The sequence below is a fragment of the Oncorhynchus mykiss genome, chromosome 3 (assembly GCF_013265735.2).
Source record: "Oncorhynchus mykiss isolate Arlee chromosome 3, USDA_OmykA_1.1, whole genome shotgun sequence".
NCBI lineage: Eukaryota > Metazoa > Chordata > Actinopteri > Salmoniformes > Salmonidae > Oncorhynchus > Oncorhynchus mykiss.
The window spans coordinates 68,412,148-68,420,862 of NC_048567.1; positions in this window are offsets into that span (position 1 = coordinate 68,412,148).

Consider the following 8,715-nt stretch of genomic DNA (forward strand, 5'->3'; position numbering starts at 1 on the left):
TTTGGTCAAAAAATCTGACATACTTTGTCTGTTTACTGAAAGAAGGCGTGATGCTACATGGCCCAGATTGACATATTGGAGTGAAGCACTGGCTCAGATTTGTATTAGAAACATAAATCCTCAAAGCCTATTTTTCAGTTACTTAGCAACTGCAAATTACTTCTTTGTGTGTCACTTCACAGTCAGATACAAAACTGGTAATCAGAGCTGGCACACAAGTTGTGGTTGGTAGGGGAGTGTTTGAGAACACATGGTGTGAACACATTTTCAATACTGTATCACTTGCGCTGCACTCACCCATTTGAACATTCAGGCACGCACACACACACACCCACACCCACACACGCACACCCACACACGCACACCCACGCACACCCACGCACACCCACACATATACACGCACACACATATACACGCACACACATATGCACACCCACACACATACACACATATACACACCCACACACATACACACCCACACACATACACACATATACACGCACACACACGCACACACACCCACACACACACACACGCACACCCACACATCCGCACACACACGCACACCCACACACGCACACCCACACACACCCACACACGCACACACACCCACACACGCACACGCACACACTCACACACGCACACCCACACACGCACACCCACACACGCACACCCACACACGCACACCCACACACGCACACCCACACACCCACACACACACACGCACACCCACACACACACGCACACGCACACACACGCACACCCACACACCCACACACCCACACACGCACACACACGCACACCCACACACGCACACACGCACGCACACACGCACACACACGCACACCCGCACACGCACACACACGCACACCCACACACACACACACACACACACACATATACACGCACAAACATGCAAACACGCACACACATGCACACACGCACACCCACACACAAACATGCACACACGCACACACATATACACGCACAAACATGCAAACACGCACACACATGCACACACGCACACCCAAACACAAACATGCACACACGCACACACATGCACACACGCACACACATGCACATGTATTTTCATGAAATCAAATTGACAATCAAGCTGACCTAAGGACCAGTGATTGACATCCAACTGGATCTCATATAAAATAATATGATAACCACTTATTGTTTCACTAAACAATTTAAGTTGAATCTTCTGTCTAAATAGTCTCTCATGTCAGATGTGTACACATAAACTATCCCTATGTATTGTCATAGGGCCTCGGGGCAAAATAGCTCAAAAATATGAATAAAACGTACACAGGCACACAAGAGCTCACAGACAGACAGACCATTTCTCCAGCATTAACAGGACAGATGGCCCAATCACATCTGAGGATGACTTGTCAGATCAGTCAGAGCCCGCCCCTCTCGTTAATCAAGATATACACTACACTGCCAAAGGTATGTGGACACCTGCTCGTCAAACATCTCATTCCAAAATCATTGGTCATTAATATGGAGTTGATCCTCCCTTTGCCGCTATAACAACCTCAACTCTTCTGGGAAGGCTTTCCACTAGATGTTGCAACATTGCTGCAGGGATTTCCATTCAGCCACAAGAGCATTGGTGAGGTTGGGCACTGATGTTGGGCGATTAGACCTGGCTAGCAGTCTGTGTTCCAATTCATCCCAAAGGTGTTTGATGGGGTTGAAGTCAGGGCTCTGTGTAGGCCAGTCAAGTTCTTCCTCACCAATCTCGACAAACAATTTCTATATGTACCTCGCGTTGGGCACAGGGGGATTGTCATGCTGAAACAGGAAAGGGCCTTTCCAAACTGTTGCCACAAAGTTGGAAGCACAGAATTGTCTAGAATGTCATTGTATGCTGTAGCGTTCAGATTTCCCTTCATTGAAACTAAGGGGCCTAGCCCGAACGTTGAAAAACAGTTCCAGACCATTAATCCTCCTCCACCAAACATTACAGTTTGCACAATGCCAACTGTTTGGAACTCGGTAGTGAGTGTTGCAACCGAGGACAGAACATTTTTTACACGCTACACACTTCAGCACTGGGTGGTCCCGTTCGGTGAGCTGAGCCATTGTTGCTCCTAGACATTTCAATTCACAATAACAGTAGTTACAGTTGACTGGGCAGCTCTAGCAGGACAGAAATTTGACAAACTGACTTGTTGGAAAGGTGCCATGTTGGAAGTCACTGAGCTCTTCAGTATGGGCCATTCTACTGCCAATGTGTGTCTATGGAGATTGCATGTTTGTGTGCTCAATTTTATACACCTGTCAGCAACGGTGTGGCTGAAATTGCCAAATTATCTAATTTGACGGGGTGTCCCGTGTAGTGTACATTACCCACCTGATCTTCACTTATAAACGTTAGGTACATTTTACACTACATTTCTGCCTACGCCATTTCTGAAAAGACTGCGCATGTACAAGAATATTGAGATTCATAAACTTGGCGCACACCATAAGTATGTTTCCCGTTATAAATCAGAGGTGTCATAAATTGTTTGCTCGTGAACGAGCATTAAAATTCCTCCTCGAAAACACCTCCATTCACCTTTTTATGGTGACAATAATGCCCTTTATTTGCTGAAAAATAAATATTTGATGTTAATTTTCTTGGTGTTACATTTTTTTTGTGTTAAGAGGTGTTGATTTAAGAGTTGTTTTTACACCCTCTGTGCTCATATAACTCCCAGGTGAGAGTTACTGTACAGAGGTTGGGTCGTGGCACTGAGCAGTGTAGATTAAGCTTCCGGTAACTTGAAACTACCTTTTCCTGCTTCTACATCTGTATTGCTTGCTGTTTGGGGTTTTAGCTGGGTTTCTATATAGCACTTTGTGACATCGGCTGATGTAAAATGGGCTTTATAATACATTTGATTGATTGAATGATTTTCATCTAATTGCCAACTGTGCTAGGACAGCTGGAATTGCGCAGCAGTGTAGTTAGCTGGTGGCCAAACTTGTTACAGTATATCGGATAAGTGAATGGTCGAGATATTTGTTTGTAGATGTAGCTGCATCTGAGAAGTATAGATTTAGAAGGTTGCTAGCTGGCGAACATGGTTAGTGAACGTTAGCGCTAGATTATTTAGCTATCTAGCTAAGTGTTAGCGGGAACTTCATTTGTTTGTTAAATTAGCGATTTGAGAAAATTCATCGAATCCAAAAGGATCAGAGTTAGGCTGTACTGTTTTTTGATTTCAACCATGTGCGTGTTGAGGCCAACTAACATCAGTGGTGCAGTAGGTGCATGGTGTTAATTGGTTGTGTGACCTAATGTTAGTGTGATCAAGTTGAGCCTTGTTTGGTGCAGCATGTAGCTAGCCAGGAAGTGAAGGTAACAACAAGGCCATTATCTACTCATTTGTTTTTCAAAATGCATAACATTATAATGAAGCGTTTGTCTGGCCCAAAAAATGATTAGATAGCTAGCTCACTATATAGCAAGTTACAACACCGACCAACATCTTGCAACTATCTTAGCGCTAACGTTAGCTAGCTAGAGCACGTGGCCAGACTTGATAGGGTTGTCCTTGGTCATTTAGATGTCTATGGTGTGTGCTTGTTGTTAATCACAGATCAGACATTGTGTTCAAGCCAATATGGCTTGAAATGTATTGGCCAGTTGCTTTCCAATAGATTTGAGGGGTGGTGGTGACTGTTTGTAGCTAGTTAGATAGGTTGGTTGATTTCACTGGAATATCCCAGATCCTCAGGCAGGCAGGCCTGTTACATCATTAAATTGGCATTTGGAACAACTGGTTGATCCACTGTAGGGAAGACAAAGGGGAGAGGGCATTTTGTGACTGTTTATATTTGTACAGCTACACCATAAAATATTTGCCAAATGTCACTTAAAAATGACATTGTGTATAATTGCATTTGGAGGAGTGCAGTGTAACATGTTGGTGAAGGTCCAAAAAAAGCAATGCAAGAAGTTACAGCCTGGGTTCTCTTATGAATATTTCACCAATCAAGGTGAATATATGAACCATCTGATGTATTTTCTTAATTGAACCCTTAGACTTGATTTGGGTCAGACCCATTCTGTTGCCCCTTAGGTGGCTTATCTCTCTGTATTCTGATTAGTCTCTATTTTTTGTGTTCAAATAGGTTTGAATGGCCCTCTGCAGCACAAATACAAATCTTTGATGATTCCCAAACTGAGGTTGAGGAGGATGTCCTGCTGGTCCTGATTGAGGCCAATCCAGAGCTGTGCCTCACAATCAAAGATCTTGATGAATGTATCTTTCTACAGTCTCACATAATAATATTGAGTAACATGAATGTATAGATTGATTGTCAAGAATAATGGCGCCGGAGGGAATGGCTGCCGTTTTACAGACTCCTACCCAAATGTGCTTTTCTGTTTTTTACAAAATGTTGCTGCTACCATCTCTTATGACCGGAAAGAGCTTCTGGACATCAGAGCAACGATTACTTACCTCGAACTGGACAAAGATTTTCTCTTTAATGAGTCCGACGCGAAGCATATACTGCTTTGTTGAGACAAGGCCCAATCCCCGTCATCAGCATGGAGAAAAGACAGAGAAAAAGGCAGAGGAGGGCGGAGTGCCTTGTAAGAATTCGCTGACAAGTAAACCACCACTACCCTTGTTATTATTGGCCAAAGTGCAACCATTGGAAAACAAACTGGACGATCAACGATTAAGACTATCCTAGCAATGGGACATTAAAGGAGGTGATCGTGGACTATAGGAAAAGGAGGGCCGAACAGGCCCTCATTAACATCGACAGGACTGAAGTGGAGGGGGTCGAGAGCTTCAAGATCCTTGGTGTCCACATCAGCAACAAACTATCATGGTCCAAACACACCAAGACAGTTGTGAAGAGGGCATGACAACACATATTCCCCCTCAGGAGACTGAAAAGATTTGGCATGGGTCCCCAGATCCTCAAAAAGTTCCACAGCTACACCATCGAGAGCATCCGGACCGGTGACATCACTGACTGGTATGGCAACTGCTCGGCATCTGACCTTAAGGCACTACAGCGCGTCCAGTACATCACTGTGGCCAAGCTTCCTGACATCCAGGATCCATATACTAGGCGGTGTCAGAGGAAGGCTCAAGAAATTGTCAAACACTCCAGTCACCCAAGTCATACACTGTTCTCGCCTCTACCACATGGCAAGTGGTACCGGAGTGTCAAGTCTAGGACAAAGGCTCCCTAACAGCTTTTACCCCAAGCCATAACAGCTAATCAAATGGCCACCCGGAATTCCTTCTACATTGACCCCCCCACACTTGTTTTGTACACTGTTGCCACTCGCCAAAATTATGTTATGTTATTTACAACCTCATGCCAATCGCATTAGCCTACATTAGCTCAACCGTCCCGTAGAAGGGACACCCATCCTGAAATTAACTCTTGAACCACATTGTTGTTTATGAGGTTAAGTAATGACCAAACCAATATACGGTCCTAGGATTGATGTTGAGAAGGTTATGGCTAGTGAGTTGAGAGGTCAACAGTAAACACACACACTGCGTTCTGCTTTTACTGACCAGTGGCTTTGAAAAGTATTTTTGTCATCACTGCTTTTTCTCCGCTAACCAACCCAAACATTAATCATATGTTATTGTTAATCATAGATCAACAATAATCTAAACTGTGTTTCTCTGGGTTAAATTGAACTCTGGCTTTGTGTAGGTCTTGTTTGTGTAGGTCTTGTACACACAGATGAACAGTAGGATTTGATCACTCTTTGATCACAATTTGATCACTCTCTCTGCTGCTGAGAATTTTTCTGCAGAGCAAGAAATGCAAACTTGTCGGATATTTGAGTTTTAAAAATGCTTCTAAAGTCTATGATTTACAATTTCAGACTTGATTTGCCCTAATGAAAAATGCAACACCTACAAAAATGTCCATTCATTATAATCCACATAATAATAATTCACATTTCCTGTTGCTGCAGGACTATTTCCTGCCATAGAAAACTGGCTCAAATTAAGATCCTACATCTGTACAGTTCTCTCTGTCTCGGACCAAGATTTATACCAAACCAGACGAATGGGGGGACAGACGGATGAGCAGAAAAGGACAAGGACAAACTAGGACAATATGAGACTGATGTGCTGATTAGAACACTCTCTCATAATATTTCACATTTCCTGATGCTGCAGGATTATTTTCTGACTGTAGTAACTCTGGCTCAAATTAAGATCCTACATAAGTAGGCTACAGAGACAATTTTTCTGTATGCTCTTCTATGCTATGGTTTAACAATATCTACATGCTATATTTATTTTTGCTCATATGAGATATCACATGCTATTGTTGGCTAAACATAATGAATGCCCGGTGCAGAAACCATCATTATCATGCATTAATTAACAGTGTTGAAGAGCTCAGTGAGATTGAGATATCCTTCCAGAACTGCCAATATTTGGTGAGCTTTTGTTCCTGAGTGGGCAAACTCAGGATTTTGATGAGAAGGTTTTGTTCGAGGAAGGGTATTATTGTTGTCAATCCCACATCAACCCACCAGATACTGCTCTTCAGAAAATATGTTTTCTGTTTTTTGTTTTTGTGTTTCAACCAGCTATTCTTGTCAATTGGTGTTGAAAGATGCCACTTGAATGATTGGGGACAACTTGTTTTGATTTTGTGATTTATTTATTTATTTTCACCGCAGGAGCGTCCACTTTTACTTTGCCAACAATAGGGGACATGATTGTCTTGTGATGCAACAATAACAAACTCCTGGACTATTGAACCTTCTAAATTCTAGGGGTCAGCTCTTCTCTTATGGTCCATGGATTTAGGGGCGGTGGATGGATACTGTTCTATCCCCTCCCTGCTGTGCACTCCAGCCCCACCATCTCACCATCTCCCTCCACTTCCCCTGGGCTAGACTCAGGCCAAACTAAAGTTCAGAGAGGTTCAGAAGATGTGGTCCAGGACTAAAATAAGAGCCAGAGGGCATGCTGTGTCTAGTCTGGTCTGGTGTGAGATGTTCTGTAGAGCTGGCTGCTCTGGAAGTTCAAATGCTGGCAATTAGAAATGACAGTGAACACACTTGTCATGGAAATTCTACAATCTTAAAGGAAATGTTGTTTATTAACAGCAAGCTGAAGAGGTCACAGTCAACCTTAGATGCATAAAATACCGGTCGGAAGTGAGCTCCACTGGGGCAGTCCTGTTAGTTCTCTTATATGCTGCTTACACAAACAAGTTATATTTGCATGGTTCACAGAGTTGGTTCCTGCATGTGTCTGGCACCGTCTCATATTTTAACTTATAGAACATATTCAGGGCAGAGGGTCTTACAGTGGGATGCGAAGGTATTCACCCCCTTGGCATTTTTCCTATTTTGTTGCCTTACAACCTGGAATTAAAATAGATTTTGGGGGGATTTGTATAATTTGATTTACACAACATGCCTACCACTTTGAAGTTACAAAATATGTTTTATTGTGCAACAAACACGAAATAAGACAAAAAACAGAACTTGAGCGTGCATAACTATTCACCCACCCAAAGTCAATACTTTGTTGAGCCACCTTTTGCCGCAATTCCTTGGGGTATGTCTGTGAATGCTTGGCACATCTAGCCACTGGGATTCTTGCCCATTCTTCAAGGCAAAACTGCTCCAGCTCCTTCAAATTGGATGGGTTCCGCTGGTGTACAGCAATCTTTAAGTCATACCACAGATTCTCAAATTGATTGAGATCTGGGCTTTGACTAGGCCATTCCAAGACATTTAAATGTTTCCCCTTAAACCACTCGAGTGTTGCTTTACCAGTATGCTTAGGGTCATTGTCCTGCTGGAAGGTGAACCTCCGTCCCAGTCTCAAATTTCTCGAAGACTGAATCAGGTTTCCGTCAAGAATTTCCCTGTATTTAGCGCCATCCATCATTCCTTCAATTCTGACCAGTTTCCCAGTCCCTGCCGATGAATAACATCCCCACAGCACGATGCTGCCACCACCGTGCTTCACTGTGGTGATGGTGTTCTCGGGGTGATGAGAGGTGTTGGGTTTGCGCCAGACACAGCGTTTTCCTTGATGGCCAAAAAGCTCAATTTTAGTCTCATCTGACCAGAGTATCTTCTTCCCTTATGTTTTGAGAGTCTCCCACATGCCTTTTGGCAAACACCAAACGTGTTTGCTCATTCTTTCTTTAAGCAATGGCTTTTTTCTGGCCACTCTTCTGTAAAGCCCAGCTCTGTGGAGTGTACGGCTTAAAGTGGTCCTATGGACAGATACTCAAATCTCTTTGCAGCTGCTTCAGGGTTATCTTTGGTTTCTTAGTTGCCTCTGATTGATGCCCTCCTTGTGCCTGGGCTGTGAGTTTTGGTTCGAGGCCCTCTCTTGGCAGGTTTGTTGTGTTGTGTTGTATTCTTTCAATTTTTTAATAATGGATTTAATGGTGCTCTGTGGGATGTTCAAAGTTTTGGATATTTTTTATAACCCAACCTTGAACTGTACTTCTCCACAACTTTGTCCCTTACCTGTTTGGAGAGCTCCTTGGTCTTCATGGTGCCGCTTGCATAGTGGTATTGCAGACTTTGGGGCCTTTCCAGAACAGGTGTATATATAATGAGATAGTGTGACAGATCATGTGACATTTAGATTGCACGCAGGTGGACTTTATTTAGCTAATTATGTGACTTTGACGGTAATTGGTTGCACCAGATCTTATTTAGGGGCTTCATAGCAAAGG